Source organism: Triturus cristatus, chromosome 4_2 (assembly GCF_964204655.1).
Source record: "Triturus cristatus chromosome 4_2, aTriCri1.1, whole genome shotgun sequence".
In the NCBI taxonomy this organism is placed as follows: Eukaryota; Metazoa; Chordata; class Amphibia; order Caudata; family Salamandridae; genus Triturus; species Triturus cristatus.
Window position 1 is genome coordinate 88,311,130 of NC_140586.1, and position 19,180 is coordinate 88,330,309.

A 19,180-nucleotide genomic window follows, 5' to 3' on the forward strand; every position below is an offset into this window, starting at 1 on the left:
GTTGATCTCCACAGTTTAAACAAAAGAAATATTATGGATTCCCACAGTTTCCTAAAATCAGTGAGATGTTGGGTGGGGCGGAGTGGTTTTTCAAGCTTGATCTAGCTTCTGCAGGCATCAATTGAAGCTTGAACAAAGGTCCAGGCACTGTGGATCATTTGTATCTCCTTTTGGTACTTACCTATGCTGGCAGATGCTGTTCGGACTAGACTCAGTGACAGCTGTTTCTTAACGTCATGTATCATATGTTTAAAGACATCAAAGGTATTTTAGTTTTTTTTAGCACAATGTGTTAATTTTTGTCTCTGATCATACAGGGCATAATCTGATTTTGGATGGCGTTTTGGACATCATCGAACACTGGGGCTTGTGTTAAAGAGGAAGGCATATGAGTTTCTGAAGAATGTGAAATACCTAGGCCATGCAGTCTCTAAAGAAGGGATTGGGGTGTGGCCGGCATTATTTATGGCCATATTGGATGCTGCTCTACCTGTGAACAAGGTTACAATGAAGTCCTTTCTGTGCTTGTGTGAGTTTAATGTATGGTTAATCATGCATTAAGTGTCTAAGCAACATGCTCAACAAAAATGTGGCATTCAACTGGTGTCAGGAGTGCCAGAAAACATTTAGCTGGGTATAAAGGTAACTGGTTGGTGGGAAAGCTCTTATTCCATATGATTCATCATTGCCACACTGTGCCACCATTAATGCCACCAGCCTCATGTTTGGAGCTGTACCCTACTCAAAAAAGGATAATTAAGTGTTCATGATAGGTACGAGTCTCATGTTCTGAGAGACACTGAACTACAATACTCCATGCTTGAAAAACAACTGCTGTCATGCTGGTGGGCTGTAGAAACATTCTGCAGCTATTTATGGGGAAAACCTTCACTATTCAATATGATCATAAACCATTGGTGTTTATCGTGATTGGAGGAAATGTGAAAAGCTACACGCACAGATTGCAGGTTGCCGACAAAATTGCATCAGTATCAGTTTGACATTATGCACATTTCCAGAGGATAGAATGACAGAACCAATTTTCTGTCAAGATTTCCCTTTTAAAAGGAGAGTGAGAAATGCTTAATTGCTGTGGATAAAATTGAATGAGTATGTGCTATTTCGGAACATGAGTGCCATGATGCTGTGAGACAGGGTGAAGTATTGAAAGAGATCAGGTTTGTTAAGGATGTCTGCCCGAAAGAGAAAAATGTACTTCTCGTCTACAGTCTTTTTTCAAGATTTCTGATGAGTTGTAAGTTGAAGATGGAATGTTGCTTAATGCAGATTTAAACCACCTGAAACATCAATGTCTGTGGTTATCGCTAATGCTCATGATGGGCATGTGCGATGTACCATGGTTAATCACAGGTTTCCCTCGCTTTTTGTAGCCAGTTATGGATAAGGATGTGGAGGAAGTTATCAGGAATTGAGCAATTTGTGGGAAAAATGAAAGAAATTTAAGGTTGGTTTGCGCCTCTCCAAACAATTAAATTACCTTGCAGACCATCGGGATTGTTTGAGTGGATGTGGTGGGTCCTTTTAAATCTTTGCCATCCCTGTATCCTTTTGCTTTGGGCACGATTGCCTCCTACAGTATGTGGCCAGAGGTGAAACTGTAGTGCTAGAGGCACTCTTGTGGTCTGACACCCTATGATGACCTTTGACTACCATTATTTCAATTGACTTTGGTGTGTTATTTTATCCTAGCTTGAATGTACAAAGTCCTGCATATGCATTGTTTCTCTTAAAGGTTTATTTCTTCTAATCTCGCAGTCTTTCAGTAAGAGCTGTCACGGGGTAGAACAGCCTTGCCAAGAACAGAACATGCGAGATGTGCATTTGAAAGCATGAGAGAGAGAGGTGTGGAATGTACTTTAGTCTCACAAAGCAGTGTTATGAGCAGTGGTGCATAAATGTGCTCTGTGTTGTACATTGAAAGATGAAGTATGTGATGCCATAGGCAGTAGTGCACAAATGTGCACTGTGTTGTACATTGAGAGATGAAATATGTGATGCTATAAGCAGTGGTGCACAAATGTGCACTGTGCTGTACATTGATAAGTATTATGGAGTTCTTACTATTGGCTTTGACATGACCTCATGTCATCCTGAATTCTGACTCTGCCTGGCTTGAGCTTTAGCTGCGTGCACAGCCATGCTTGCAAGTTGTTTGGGTTAATCATGTTCAATGATTGTTTTTGTGAGAGATTGTTTAATGTACTCTGGAAGGCTTTCATGAGCTTCGTCAAGATAAAGTCTGGAACATGCAAGAAGGTAGAGGGGACGTGAGAACTCCTTCCTGCCATGGAATGCTTGCTTGGAAGCTGGCCAGTCCTGGTAAGATTCCTTTGGCGCAGGGAGGAAATTCTCGAACCTTCTAGAGTGTGTTTTGAGACTATAAAGCTGGGGTTTGTTGTCAGCCGAGTTGGGAGCTCACTTACAGAGTAGACGTACTGCTGTATGACAAACGGAACTTGAGTCCCAGTCGAGAGTCCAAGCCAGCCGTGAACGGGCCCCCTAGCGGGAATTTGCAAGGATGTCGAGTGAATGATCAGGTGAGGTGATTTGTTTCTTACTAGTGCCATTGTGATGTGTGGTTCCAGTGGCTGTGGTCATTTGGGGTGTTTGAGTTTTGATTATTGCCATTGTGATGTGTGACCAGTGGCTTTGATCATTTGAGGTGTTTTCTTTGTGATGTGTGACTGAGTGAGGTGCACATCCAAAGTGATAAATTGATGTATCTAGTGTATATATATATCTTTCTGGTCTCTTGCAGGACGTCCCATTATATTTGCTGGAGTCTTATCTCATATTATTTGCTGCTTGTTTATTTATTAGTATTATTCATGCATTTAACTGTTGCATTTACCAAATGTGTTATTATTGCTTGCATATAAACATATATATCTCTCTATATATTTGAATGTGATTAATTTTGGCATCTGGGAAAGCCTTTCTGTTAGAGAGCATTGTGTAAAATAAAACCCCAAGCCTTATTCTCAAAAGAGAGTCTGCATTTTGTAAAATAAAACCCTTTTCTAACGGTGTTACTGTCTCCTGCTTCGCCGTGTGTGTTTTGAGCCACCATGTGGGAGATTCTGTATTATCTGAAAGGCGAAACAAGACAGACATATCTCTGAACCTAACACAAAACTTGTTGTGGATTTTATAAAAGATATTTGTTCAAGGGAGGGTTTTCTGGAGTTCCTGGTCTCCAACAATGGTGTGCAATGTGTGAGTCCTGAGTTAACAGAATTCTTGCAGTAGGTGTGAAACACTTGAAGAGTTCCGTATATCACTCATAAATAAATGGTCAAGTAGGGCGTGTGAATAGAGTACTAGGGAGTGCATCCGCTGTGTTTTAGCAAATAACTGTAATAGAATAATTGCTGTAAGGCCCATGTACCTAGACCAGAAAATTACAATATCTGGAGGAAGCAGACTCTCAGAGTTCCAGTAATAATCTACTAAAACCTTCATTCTTCCGTAAGAAAAAAAACTTATGATAGAGCATTCTCTGGATCTGCACTAAGAATATGGAACTCCCCCCCCCCCCCCCGAGCATTAGAAGAATCCCATCTTCTACAGTATTCAAAAAGGAAGCTAAAACCTTTCTAATGAGCAAATTCCTTCCTTAAACCCGCAGCAGCCCATACACACCTTTGCTCTATAAGTTCCAACAGATAATCTCTTGATTTACTCTATTCTGTAATATGCTCTGATCGTTCATCCTTGATCAGACTCCTGGATGGAGCTCTACATTCTATAACCAGCTTGTCTGCTATGAACAATCCTCTACTCTACATTCGCTCTGAGATATCCTTCTGAGGACAGCAAATCTAAATGTGAACTGTGAATACTTAGGACACCTACGTTTGTACTAGAAGTTTATAACCTATTTTCTTTTACACTGTATTATTGAATGTACAAATATTTCACTGTTAAATGTATAGAGATGCTTGGTAACTATAGGACTCAATGTAACAGTTTTAGAATTACAATGCTTTAGAACTGTGAGGCGCTCTCATACCCAATTCGGAGTCTTGTTCGCTCTATACAAAACACTGAATGAATAAATAAAATGAAGCCTCTTCAATATACCATACTATATTATTTATATTCTTAGCTCTTATAGTGTTGTACCCCTAAATAGAACCTGGAGCCCTTCGGTTCCATGGAATCGCTATTGGAATATTGATGTCTGAACTATCTTTTGCTCAGTTGGGGCTCACCTCCAGTGTGCGTGTGTCAAGGTGACTTGCTTCCTGTAAGATTTATCATAAAGTTTAGTGACCGTTAAATGCCTTTGGCTTCTTCTCCTCTGGTCATTACATTTTTGTTTTCCAAAGCTGTAAATTCTTTGTTTATTTTACTAGCTTCCCTGTTCGTTAAGAATTACTGCATTTTTGAGTGCCATCTTTGTACCATTTTCCTGAGTCCAACATAGGTTCAAATTGCAAGATCCTTGCCAGTTTTTCAGGATATCTAAATATTACCATAAAGGTCAGACTGTTCACAAATGAGTCCAATGTATATTTTTAAGACATTTTAATTTTGTTTTTGTGAGAGGGAAGGGGAGTTAAGTTTACAACTGGTCTGTCCTATATGTTGCCCATAAGGTTGCCACATGACTAGTTTCACCAGATGGCTCTATGTAACCAGGCAACCTCTTTTCCATTCCTAGACTTTGCTTTTACATATCATTATCATGTGTGTTGGTCCAATAATGGTACAATAGGTGCAATTAAAATGAACCCAAACTACAAAACCCAAAGCACTGGTGTGTTAAATCAAAAGCCAGAATTAGAAAAGTTGTGTCCGGTGACCGAGCCATATGCTCATCTACTCCTGACTCCATGCCATGAACTGCAGTGTTCTCTGGTTCCTTTAACACCCAAATGTATTCTGGTTGTTGTATTCCTGGTCATATGGATAAATAATAAATTGGCCTACCGGCTTCTGATAATAGACAGACGCTGAAGAAGCTTTTGTCTATCATCACCCATGATACTGCAGTTTGACACCTGGATAATAATCTAGCCATGGATGTGTGTGAGGCAACCATTGTATTTCTTTCTCCTCCCACATCAATTTTTGAGTTAAGTCTACCAGTGGTGGCCGGCATGGCTCGCGGTGCGGGGTGGGGGACTGCGGGCGCAGGGCTCAATGTAAAAACAATTAAAAATAAAATAAACACTTCATTGCTGCCGGGTCCCACGTCTCTGCTTCTGCTCTCCTGCATCCGATTCCAGGAACAGGAAGCACAGTTCAGGCTCCCGTGACCAATCACGACACTGCAATGCAGCGTTGTGATTAGTCTGAGTGCCGTGCCATGGTGCTCAGCAAGGGGCTGGAGGGGTGGGCATGTTCTCCATGCAGGCTGTAATGCAGCCTGCATGGAGAACGGGGAAAGTGCACATGACTGTTTTGCGCACTTAGGAGAGTTCTACTACTCCTCCTCTGCTGCCCCGCCCCCTCACGCAAAGCTGCCGCAGTAGGAGGTTAAAATAAAATTATAACATTACGTGATTATCATTTTATTTTTTACTTTCTTTTACTGCTGCAGAGCAGTGGGCGATGATCCTTCGCCTTATCGGAGGAGCCGCCACTGAAGCTCACACCCTGCATGGTGTACATCGCTAGTTCAAGTTATTACCATTTTCTTTAAAGCTTCTAGGGCAAGTATGAATTGCGTCTGAGACATATTTATGCAGAACTTGGTGGGCACTGCTCAATAAATCTTTTTGAATTTTTTGCCACTGACTGGATAGCATTACTTAACTGTGACAATTTTCTTGACTAGTACTACAACTATTCATAAAATGAAAAGAGATTAAAAATCACTTATCCAACTTTGCCAAGCATGCTGAAGACCACGCCGTTGCAACAAAGTGATATTACCCCTTAGTTGCTTCTTTGATAACAAGCATTAACAAAGCCAATAGGTTTCACCTATGCAAGAGCTATTGGCTTTGCCAATATGTTTTAGCCATCTTGTACATCAGCATAGCTGCTGTTAAGCATGGCTAAAAGTTAGTGGCATAAAGGAGAGTGACGTGGAGTGTCAGAGTGGATGGACGAAGAGTAGAGTGTTGGGGCATAGTACCATGTATTGTAGTCGCATAGAGTGGAGTCGGATAGAGTTGGGTTGTGTACAGTGATGTACAGTGGAATTGCATATACTAGAATGAGTTCAGTCGTGGCTCCTGTAGTTAAGCGTGGTGGGGCGGGGGGAGTCGACAGATGGAATAGGATTTATTTATTTCATTTTCCCTATTCCATCATCTGTCGACTCCCCCCCCCCCCCAACCGTGCCCCGCCCCTCCCACACCGTGTTTACCTGCAGGAGCCCCGACTGAGTGAACTGGTGTAGAATGCCTTGGTGTAGGGTGTTGCAGAGTATAGTGGCATAGAGTGTAGTGGCATAGAGTGCAGAGCATAGAATTTAGCGGCATAGAATTTACAGGGTACAATGCAGTGGCATAGATTAGAGTGTTGCATAGTCAAGCGCATTGGCGTAGAGTGCAGTATTGAGGGGTGGAGTGGTGCAGAGTAGAGTGACAGAGTGCAGAGGCATAAAGTGGTGCAGGGAAGAGTGGTGTAGAGTGGTGCAGGGTAGAATATGGTGCCGTAAAGTGCAGTGGCATAAAGTGGAGTGCTGAAGAGTTCTGTGGCATAGAGTGGAGTGATGCAGAGTAGAGTGGCATAGAGTGAAGTGGTGTAGAGTGCATTGGCATGGATTACAGTGTTGCAGAGTAGAGGGTCATAGAGTGCAGTAACAAAGTGCTGTAGAGTGCATTGACGTAGAGTGCAGTGGCACAGAGTAGAGTTACGTTGAGTACAATGGTGCAGAGTAGAGTGCAGTGGCATAGAGTGGACTGGTGTAGAGTGCAGTGGCATAGAGTGCAGTGGCACAGAGTGCAGTGGCGCAGAGTAGAGTGCAATGGGGTAGAGTATGGTGGACTGGTGTAGAGTGCATTGGCATAGAGTGTTGCAGAGGATAGCGATGTAGATGGCAGTGGCATAGAATTCAGCAGCGTACAAGGCATTGTAGAATGAAGGTGCGTAGATTAGAGTGCATAGTAGAGTGCAGTGGTGCAGAGTAGAGTGACAGAATGCAGTGGCATAGTGTGGTGGAGAGTGGAGTGGCATAGAGTACATTGGCACAGAATGCATTAGTGCAGAGTGGAGAGGCGTAGACTACAGTTACGTAGAGTGGAGCGGTGCAGAGTACAGAAGCAAAGAGTGCAGTGGTGTAGAGGGGTGCAGAGTAGAGTGGCGTAGAGTGGCATAGTGCACTGGCATAGGATTCAGTAATTCAGAGTAAAGTGGGGTAGAGAACAGTATTTTAGAGTATGGTGCCGTAGAGTGCATTGGTGTAGAATGTAATGGCGGAGAGTGCAGTGGTTCAGGGAAGTGCCCTAGTAGTGGCATGGAGTGCAGTGGTACAGAATAGCATAGATTGTTGTAGAGTGGACAGGTGTAGAGTAAATTGGCGTAGAGTATTGCAGAGTACAGTGAGTAGAATGCAGTACTATAGAGGACGGCTGTATAAAATTCAGTGGCTTAGAGTGGAGTGATGTAGAGTGCAGTGGCATGGAGTGCAGTGATGCAGAGTAGAGTGCACTGGCATAGAGTAGAGTGGCGTAGAGTATAGTGGTTCAGAGTACAGTGCAGTGGCATAGAGTGCGGTGGTTTAGAGAAGAGTGGCGTAGAGTGCGATGGTTTAGAAAAGAGTGGCGTAGAGTGCGGTGGTTTAGAGTGGAGTGGTGCAAAGTGGAGTAGAGGGGTGTAGAGTACAGTGGCTTAGAGTGAAGTGGCATAGAGTAAACTGTTTCAGAGTAGAGTGAAGTTACGTAGAGTGGATTGGGGCAGAGTAGAGTGCAGTGGCGTAGAGTACAGCAGCATAGAATTCAGCAGCATACAATACAGCATTGTCAAATTAAGTGGCATAGATGAGTGGTGCATAGTTGAGTGCAGTAGTGCGGAGTAGAGTAGTATAGAGTGCAGTGGCACAAAGTGGTGCACAGTGGAGTGACAGATTGCAGTGATGCAGAGTAGAGAGGCATAGAGAACACTGACTTAGAGTGCAGTGTAGAGTGGTGTAGAGCTCAGTGGCATAGAGTGGAGTGGAGTGGCGTGGCGCAGAGTGGAGTAGAGTGGCGTAGAGTGCAGTGGCATACAGTAGATCGTTTCAAAATAGAATGAAGTGGCGTGGAGTGGTGTAGAGTGTAATGGCGTAAAGTGGTGTAGAGTGCAGTGGTGCAGAGTAGATTAAAGTGGCATGCAGTGGATTGACAGAGTTGAGTGTCACAGAGTAAAGTACATAGGCATAGTGTGTATTGGAATAGAGGGCAGTAGCATAGAGTGCAGTGTTGCATAGTGGCTTAGAGCGGAGTTGTGCATAATATATTGTAGAGGCCTAGACTGGTGGGGTGCAGAGTGCAGTGGTGTAGAGTGGCATAGAGTACATTGGCACAGAGTAGAGTGGAGCAGAGTAGATTAGGGAGGCTTAGAGTGCAGTGGCACAAAGTGGAGTAGAGTGGAGTAGAGTGCAGTGGAGTGAAGGGGCATAGAGTGCAGTGGCATGGAGTGGTGCAGAGTAGAGTGGAGAATGCATTGTGTCCTGGCACACTGCCTTTACTGACAACACATTTTCAACTGAAATCACCATTACATTTGCACAGACATACAGTTTTACTAATAAAACTACACACTGCAAAAAAAGATTCCATGTGGAAATGGCATCACCTAGTGTATTGATTTGTTTTGATCATGTTGAATTATTTGTTTCCAACACACTTCAGAATTAACAAAACATTGGCTTCATTTGCGTGTTTCTCATTTTGAAATATTCTGAATTACTTGAACAGTTCATTTAAATGTTATGTGCTAGAAAAACAACTTTCCTACCCCTAGTATACAGCAAGATTGTCAAATAAATACTCTCACTTTGAAGTCAGATCAAGAAAAGTAAACACTAAGCTCTGTGGAAAGACAGGGCTGACATTTGACCTTGTTTTTGAATGCACAGCAAATGTGACAAGATAACAAGATTTACAGGCCTGTATAAAGGAAGGAGCACTCATGGAAGAATACAAGGGGAGTTGGTGTTAAAAGGATTTTCTCCTTGTGAGGGACAAACACCCTGGACAGCATTAAATAAAGCCAGCAAATAGAAAGGCAGAACATGTGAGTTACAAACCACAAAGCCAATGGTAAGCAACAGGTGGAATGCACTTCTATGGAAGCTTTCTGAATGCCCCGAAGATCTCTTTAGCAAACCAGACAGGCTTCAACCTAAAAATGGTTAGCCAACTGGCTTAAACATAAAAGCAACCCATGGATCCCCACATGAGTTTGCAACATGCGCAAATTCAATTGGGACGTGTAACAAAACATGAGCCAATAGGAGTTTGGTGTTTTTTTTTATATGAAAGCGTTTGTAGCTACTGCAGCGCTGTCCAAGTTGTATGACGAATACATATCTAATTGTATAGTCAATTTGCTCATTCAAAATTTGGCACATATTAAAAAAATAGTTTTGAATTGGACAGTGGCTATCAAAGTACTGATGAACTCAAAGAAATAATTACATTGATTTGTGAGGTATGGAAATACTTTGTAGTCTAAGTGCTGCTCCTCCACCTAACATTATGAAAATGTATCCCATGTTTAAGTGCTATGTCAAGGTGATTTTGTATAATGCGTATAAGGTTTTATTGATAAGTGGGAGTTGACTATTAAAACAATAAATACAATACAGAGACTTGGTTCCTTTGCTGGATATCATCAATTGAACTGTCACACCTGAACAAAATAAATTCTACAAAAACAGGCCCAGCATTGCATCATTGGTTGCATGGAGTCATCTGGCAGCCTTCCATATTTGCAGCACAAAAACCCACACTAGGACTTTTTTCCTAAATTAACCGTCTGATTATTTTCTCATGATTTTTAAACCTAAAGCCCTACTTTAGTGTCTGGCTGTGTGCTGAGTTCATGTGGCTTAGCTGTGTAGAGAGAAAAGGGACAGTGTCCCCGCCTCTTCATCTGACTGATCCATCACTAGCGTAAAGAAACTTGAGGGGGACTCCCCTGCATCTAATGAAGAGGCCCCCCTGGAGCTCTCAGGCCAGGGCACTGTGCTGAGGGGGACCCCTGGAGCTTGCCCCCCACACCGCAGGAGCTGCGGGGGCCTATGGTACGCCACTTCGTTCCATATATTAACAAGCATTGGCAAAGACAATCGGTCTGGTGTGCATTCAGAGTTAGGATGTCACTGTTGGGTTCATTGTGGGTGTCTATGTATTTCTGGTTTTAGTCAAGGTCGTCTCTCCAGTTATCATGTTTGGACCAAGTACTGCATTAAACTGGATTCATTTTGTTATGTCTTTTCTATATTGAATTTGTCCTGGTCAATGTACATATATATTTGTCTTTTTAAATGTGTTTGCAGCCCTGAAGAAGCCCTTGCCTGGGGTGAAACGTGTTGGTTGCATCTGTTTGTAATACCTTCAAGATCGATAAAAAGAAAAGAAAAAAGAACACTCAAGCAATACTGGAGTCTATGGATAAATTTGCAAATTATACGGATAGTTGATCGAATGTTGAACGGATCTGTTTTGCATATTTTGCCTCTCATCACTTGTGTTTTACAAAGACAATAGGTCTGGTGTGCATTTTAAGTGTTTACTAACGTACTGCAGTGAAAAAAAAATGCATTCTGTAGTCGATGCACCTATAAGATAAATAATCCAATGTATGATGAGTTAGAGTACATTCGAGATGTAAAATAGTCCTTCATGCACTGCAACACAAGTTATCCACAGGAGGCAGAAGTGAACACTAATCAGCCTATAAAATAAGATCAGAGAAATGTACTCTTCTGGGTTGAACCAAAGTCCACTATATGAATAGTTTGAAGACTTCGCAACAATAGATTAAACAGAACCGCTGCATTGTCAAGCCGGACCTAACAATCACCCAACAAACTAGGTAAAATTAGACCTATTTCAGATGCAAGCAAGACCTGGGCTAGGAAGAGTGAAAAATATCGTAAGCTCAATATTGAGGTGACCGCTAATAAAAATGATGCTATTTGTAAAGAGGTGTGATGAGGAGGCTGAGTAATGAGTTACTTAAGATGGATCAGTGCGGCACCTCCATTTCTCCCAGAGGATTATTGATTCACGAGATGAGGGATGATGTTAATAAAACTGGGGGAGGGAGACAACACCACAGTCCGAGAACCATTAATTGAAAGCGGGAAAACAGCGCATCTTCTGTGAATTATTTGCTCCCAAACAAGAAATGGTCAAATGATGTCCATATTTCCATTTTGTCCGAAACTGCCAACTATTCCCACTTATGAAGAGTTCTGATTTTTTTTCTGTTGCAAATTAATTCACAAAATTTTTTGTATATTAAATTTTTATTAATATAATGAAAAGGTCTGGTTTTAATATAATGCAATTTTGATTTAAGTACTTATTATCTGCTTCTACATGTATACCTGAATTTAGTTTGTTTCTAAACACTTTGTGTTTGGAAAAGAGAAGGACTGAAATGTAGAAATTTAAACTGATTTGGCCAGTAATATATATAATGTGCACTTAAATGGAACACAGTAAGCATTCCCAAAGCGGACCTCGATCAGTTGTGGTCATATTAACTATCTGTTCCTTCCTTAGGGGCCTGGTGGACTGTTCTCCCCTTTCGAAAAATGTGGATGTGCAATTTGCACATTGATTGGTTAGCAAATGGGAATGTAGTTTGCAAACCAGTTACCACTCAGACTCAGGAGTCAGTAACTGAGGATGTTTTGCAACTGCAAGTGTGGTCACAAACCAATGATGCATTCCATCGCGAATCTCAAAAGGAGGGAAAATCTATTTCAGGTCCACTCCTATTTGAAATTTGTAAAGTATTGTAAAAGCCGGCTAAGAAATGAAAACTCTAGAGGGGAAGAAGGCTGCCTGTGCCCCCATCCTCATCCATGACGCAGACTGTAGCCAAGGCAGCTCCAGGCGGTCACCACTCCTCCCTCCACACTGCTGTGAGTACCACCGGTTTGTGACTCAGCCCTTTCCCACTGCGGTGCTGTGCCTGCCCCAGGCCCAGCGCCAGATCCAGGCATAAGTGGAAGCGCTTGCAACATTTCCGGTCATGAATGATGTGCGATTTATCCTGTAGGGGAACATTCGGTTGCGTGGGTGTGTGCGCGAGCGGATGCAGGCCTGCACTGCTAAGGCCCATGCGTAACCTATGAGGGGAAGTGTGTGTTTTTCCATGTGTGGATGTGTTCATGTGTGTGAAGCAGGAACTACTGGGACTGGTTGTATGTGCCGGTGGTTGAACTTCTAAAACCCATGCTTTTCCAGAGGAGTGTGTGAGGGAAGCTTGCAATGCTGCTGGGCGTGTGTGCGTGCATGCCTGTGAGTGAAAGAGAGGTGTAATATTTGAGACTGCTTTTTTAGGTCGAGCCTAGCGGCAGCGCGCATGCCCTGCTCGCTTTGCAAGGCATGCTGTATTAGGGTATGCACTCGAAGCCACGCCTACTCTCCGCCCATATTTGTAATTGGCTTGTGGCATTGTCCTTCGTAAATGCTGGCTTGCAATTCTTAAATAAACTTGTTAGTCCCTCCCTGTTATCGCCTTGTCTGCATTGGTTACCGCTCATAACGACTGGACCTTTTACTTGGCTTGTTGCATAGTCTGCGTTATAAGTGGGTGAGCACTATTTTGTTTATTGACAGTAATGGGGACGATGGTGGCCGATCTTCTTTTACAGTGCTATGAACACTAAATTGAACTTGCCGAGCGTGGCGCCCGCTTTAGGGACACCGCGCTCAGTTGACTTATTTTTTTTTTTTTAATTTGCTCAGTTTCATTTTTCACACTTTTATACTGAGTGCAGTGCCTGCTTCGGCGACACCGCACATGGTTTCATATTTTTTTTTTAACGTTTTTAATGAGCGCGGCGCCTGCTTCAGGGACACAACGTAAATCTTTGAACTATTAGTATTGTAAATGACAATGCCTTTTAATATTATAAAAGACATTGCCATTTACAATGCCAATAGCTCAAAAACTCGCACTTGCGAGATCTATTGCATTGTAAATGCTTGTCTTTGCCATGTGTGACAGAAGTTCACACTTTCGCTCCCCACACTGCACGGTCTTTTTTGTGTCGGACGTAAGCTTGTACCGCTGCTGCCTGTGTGTGCGCACGCGCCACCGGCGCTGTACCTTTTCTATGTGTGCACCGCTGCAGTGTGTGCTGCACCTGTTGTGTGTGTGAGGGAATCTAGAAGTGCTGCAATCCAGGGTAATTATTAGGCACTCCCTCTTAGTTTTGTTGGGGTGGTAACAATAGCTGGTGGTCCCTTCAGAGTTTTAAGGATCCGCTGGAACACCACATATCGATTCTCTTCCTGTTACCGGAAGCAGCCCAAATCTCCTCTAGAAAGTCCCGGCATCATTAACTTACTGTAGGAATCCAGAATGAATACCCTCCAGAACTCGCAAATAGGCCAAGCCCCTAACACATCTATATAACAGAAAATGAAAGCTATTGGTTTTGCAAATTCTTGCAATTCCTTTTACGCAGATTATATTATGAGGATATATGAATGCATTTTATATAGATTTGATTACAATAAAAAATTCAAGCAAAACTGTGCCCATGACTGAAGTACTTTTGAAGACACAGACTGGGGCGCAGTTCATGGCGGCAGGAGCTGAACACAGGCCCGCGCATCCCCCGCAGTGCGGGGGGGGGGGGGCGCCCCCATGCTCCAGGGGGCCTCCTCAGCACTGCACTTCGGCCGGGGACCTCCTGATAGAGTCCCTCAACTATCGTTACGCCACTGGCGGCTGAACATGGCCTAAACAGACCTGATACGGGGAGCATTTGTGAGGAAAATAAGCGCTCTGAGGTGTACCACCCTCCCAGGCAGAGAGGGCATCTCGGGGGCATTCGCTGCAGTGTACGAGATTACAGCCTTGTTACCACAGTTAATGGTGGTCGGCGACCTTTCCTGGAATGCTAATCCACGCCGGGAGAAGCAGAGCTCAGTAGAGAACCATGCGCGTTGTTGGCTGGAGCCAATGTTTCTATGCGCTATGAAGCCACGCCGTTCTGTACAAGAGTGTACATGGACAGAAAAATGGCAAGCAACACAAGTGGCGGATGGTGATCTGCTAGGGACATAGGCGTCAGTGGGCATCATACACTTCTGCGACACAGGAGGCCCCCAACCCTTCCTGGACCTCAGAGTCCATAAGGTTCAAGGAGCTAAGCTATTCCAATGCTCTGCTTAGCAGCTCGAATTTGCAAAGTTCTGAGGCTTGCAAACATCCATTTTTAAAAAAAATCATCCTGAACTTTGCAAAGTGGAAATTTAGCAAAATATATTTAAAAAAATGAAAGCTGGGCAGTTTGGGTGGACCTTTACAGCAGCGGGACAGGACAGCAGTTGCACTGATGCGATGCGTGAACCCTTCCCCATGCCCAGGTCTGAGCTCCGGCCTCTCGCTCTTCCCCAGTCACCGCAAGGATTCAGATGCTGGCAGGCTGCTGCCAGCCCCTGTGGCCCTGAAGGGTGCTCCTGGCATAGTACATGGTGGAGGGACGCCATTAGTCGCGCTGCTGGTGGGAAGAGAGGCTTAAGAGGAAGGGCACTTTGTCCCTCATGGTACCAGGCCATTTCAGGCTGGACCGGTCAACTCCCTGGAAGTGTTACTTCCGTCTGGCGCGTGTTTCACCTGGAGGTAGGGTAAGGGGTTTAAGAACCCACATCACCTTCCTTGTCCTTGGAAACAGCAGCTACACGGGCCACCCACTCATACATTTATATCTGGCAAAAGTCTGCCAGGCCTAGACGTGGTAATTTCAGGGGCGGCTCCTCCATTTGGGCGGAGGAGCGTCGCCCCACTGTATTATAAATACCATTTGATGTTTCTGCTTCTCGCACTGTGAGAAAGCAGAAGGGGTTGGTTGGGGGCAGGCGGGTGGGCGGTCCTGCTCTAGGGCAGGGGAGGAGTGGCTTGCCCACTCTGAAGGCGCTGAGTGTTTGGTCGGCCCCAGGGCCGACCAAACCAGTCATACGCACTCTCCCTTTTCTCCATGTAGGCTGAATGCAGCCTACATGGAGAAAATGGCCTCCTCATAGATGCCTGTGTGGTCCGCATCCCAACCACTCAAAGTGTTGCCATTGCAGCGTTGTGATTGGCTTAGGGGAGGGGAGGGAGGCTGCCTGCTTCCTGTGTGGAGCCGAGAAGCAGTGACGACCGGGGACCGGACCAAGCCGGTGAACGTAAGTTAACTTAAAAAATATATATATTGAAATGTATGCCCCCTTGTGCGCGACCCCCCGCCCCCAGCCGCGACTGGTAATTATGCCAAAGAGATCATTTTCCTGAGCAAGAGCTTGGCCGTGTGATGTATTGCAACCCTCTTCCGGAGGGTGTGAGCTGGGCGAAGGAGCTGGTTGGAAGGGGGCTCGTCTGCTGGTGACCCAAGCCCTCTTGGACTACCTTGGGTTTGCTCAGTGTTCAATCGTTGACGTGGTGTGTATTCAGGGTCGGATTGGCAGGGTGGGCAATCGGGCGGTGTCCGAGGGGCCTGGGGCAGAGGGCAGCTTCTGGGCCGATTTCTTTTTTGTCTGCGGATCAAACAACTCCATAGACTTGGGCTGATTTTTTTCAATAGAGCTGCAGCTTCAGGTGAGAGGTAGTCCGAGCAGTCACATATTAGGCCCAATAATTGTTATTTGCAGAATGACAATAGGGCGTCAGGAGGACGCCATCATGCGGTGCACCTCCTCCCATCCCCAGCCTCAGAAGGTGACAGTGAGCCTTTGTGGGAGGTGCGTCTTTTGAGCAGTGCAATTACCAAGCCTTCAGTATGGGGAGGCCTTTGTCCCCCACATCAAGTCACAACGATCAGACAGACGAGCTGCAGGTGCCTGCTACCCGTTTTCTCGGATTGAGGTTAAGCTTTTCATTCAAATACTGTGTAATGGAATGGGAGAAAAAAACACAAAGAACCAGAAAAGTTTTAAATAACTTTTGCAATTTAAAACAAATCTGAATGGAAACAGATCAGACGAAATCACCTTATTCAACAGTGTCACTGTAAAAACAAAACAACTCATTCACCCTCCATCCTGGTGTGAAAGGAGAGAGGAGAGAGGAAAAAGGAAGGAAGAGAGAGAGACAGACAAAAGGAAACAAGAGACCACGGGAGGGACACACAGGGGGAGAGAAAAGATCGGGTGGAAAGAAGAGTTGAACGATAGAGAGTGAAGGATGGGAAACAAAAGTGGAGAGAAAGGAGATGGCAAAGGGAGTGAAAGAGTGAACAGTGAACGGTGAAACAAAGCATTGATGAAGAAGAGGATGTCCGACGTTCCCTGGTCAGGAATAATAAGTAACAGGTGGCTTAGTGCTTCATACACTCCTTAGTTCTCTGACGGTTCAGTTAGTCTATGGATTGATTTAGACATTGGCGGACACCTATAGGAAGTGCTGAATCTAGTGGGAACCCACCAATGGGGATTCCTTAAACAAACATAGCACGGTAATGGAAACACCAGTAGATTCTCTTCTAGTTTTAACACTTCCTCCAGAAATAAATGGCTTTCCATTATCACCCAACTAGAAATCAGCCTGTGGGTCTATCCACTACCAGAGCTAACACAAGCTCCCTTCACCTACCTGAACCACCTTTAGAAGACTGCCCAACTCAAAGTACTCACAAGGACCGAAATCCATTGAATTTCTACGAAGAATGGTGGTATTCTGCAAATGCTGAGGTTTGCTGAAGACGGAAGCTACTGACTGCAACAATCCAATACATAGAACACAACAGAATATAGCATTATGTGTAGGACGGGACACATTGGAGTTCAAGGGATGAATGAAAAGGAGTGTAAGTGACACACAAACACACACCAGAAGAAAGGGAGAATTTGCAAGACAAACTAGAGCTGAAGTAAAACTCAAAGTGGAGTCAGAGATTGAGAGGGTGGGAAATAAAGATATTGGAGTTAGAAAAAGAATGAAAGGAAGTGTATATTGCAGGCAGAGGAGTGAGAGAGAGTAGATTTATAGACGGAAGAAGAAAGAGGGAAAGAAATGGGGGCGAGGGAAACGAAAGGAGGAGGAGGCAGAAAAGAGAAAAGATGGAAAGTGAGAGAGAGAGGAGAGAGGGAGGGAGAGTGATTAAGGTAAAGAGTAAACTGGATGAGAGTGAGGCTGAGGGAGGGAAAATGAAAATTTGGTATTTTAGCTGGAGAGACAGAGAGAAACAAAAAATCCAGTAGATACACCGGGTGCAAGTGAGAGATTGGAGATAAAATGAGGGAGGAAAGAAAGGAGAGAGGGAAAAGTGCCAGAAAAAGGAGAGAAAGGCTGTTCCTATGTGTGGTTCAGCAAAGGTGAGCAAGTGTACAGATAATATATAGAAAATGAAATGAAGGGTGCCAGTTGGAGTGACGTCCTGTGGCATGTCAAGCAGATTCAGGTCATGTTTCTTCTCACAACATAGAAGTCATCAAGTACTGAGCTGTCTTACACCCCCAAGATATCACAAGCTGAGAGGCCTCTGTGTGGCAGCCAAAAGGGGCATTAATGAAAGCCTTAGATATGTACAACCATCAATGCCTTAGGTTTAGCAGGGAGTTTTGGAACCACCCAAGGATTGGCAGAAGTCTAAGGGGACCTCAGAGTGACCAGAAAAGTCAGCGTTCAGAAGGTAAGCAAGAACCTTTGGATGTGGAATTGAGGAGGAGTTCTAATGACCTGGAAATGAGCAGGGACCTCAGAGGCCTAAGGTTAGCTGGAGCTTTGATGATCAATTTCACCAAGAAGGAACTTTCAGGCTCCCAAGTAGGGCAAGGAGCCACAAGCAAATGACAGTGAGGAGCACTGGGGCGTGCATGGTGGGCAGGAGTCATAGGTGCAACCAGGAGCCTTTAAGACCTGAGAGTGAGCATGAACCTCAGGAGGCTGAGAGTGAGCTGCAGACTGAGAGGCCTAAATGAAGCAAATATTCACCCCCCTTAATGCCCAATGAGAGTAAACAGGATCTTTGGAGATCTGAGGGTGACTATCTGCCACACAGCAAGGGAAGTACGTGGAAATCAAAACTTTGCAAAAATCTCCTGGTGAACATGGTTTTCAGTGAATTGCAAGTATCGTGAAGATCTTAGGTAGGAGTGAGCAAGAGCTACTAAGTCTGAGGGTAAACCGGGAAATCAGATAACCAGAAGATGAGCTGGAATCCAAAGACACCTGGGAGTGAGCTGGAGCCTCGGGGATCTGAGCCGGGGTGGAAATGAGCCTTTGAGTCCTATTAGTAAGTGCTTAGTTTAGGCACCAACTGACTTTGGGCAAGAGCCCCAAGTCCTTAGGATGTGCAGAATCCATGGGTCCTTGAGGTGAGCAGAAGACCTGAGGATGAGTGTGAACCCCTGGGGCCATGTTGGTTAAAAGAGACTAAGAATCCCTAGGGCTGGCCAGGAGTTTTTGGTCCTGACAGGGATCCAGAGATCCGAGGTTGAGCAAGGGCTTGGGAATCTAAGAGAGAGCAATGCGTTCAGGGACCCAATGGTAAGAGTTTTATTGACCTGAAGGTATGTGTCAGAAGAAAATGTGTTTCCAGTCTTGGATAATATTACTGGCCTTTGAAACTTTAAAAAGCGTAGTTTACCGCAAATTCTCCCCAAACTAAGCTCCTGATGCTAACTACACAATGATTCAGGAAAGGTTGCGAACTGCAAATGTGGGTCACTTTTCTTTGCGTGCCCGGGCCAATTTTTCATCCCAATCCGACCCTGTGTGATCCGTGCCACTCATGTGGTGCCCTGAGCAGGGACAGTGCTGGAAGCTGTTCCTGGTTACTGGTCCAGTCGCCCTTCCTGGTGCCGCTTATCTGGTGACCAGTGGAGCTCTGCAGTGTCTAAGATCAGCTGCTCTAAGATGCCTCGTCCACGAGGAATCTTGTAGCGTGGAATCTTCAGAGGGAGGATGGACGGATGTTTTCACTAAGCCTTGCTGAGAATCCGGTGAAGATGGGAAACTTAGGCTAGCTTCCTGAAAGTTGAAATTTCCCAGCTCTCCCCGATTATGTAGGCATAATACAAATGCCTGCATGACTAATTCAACGCAA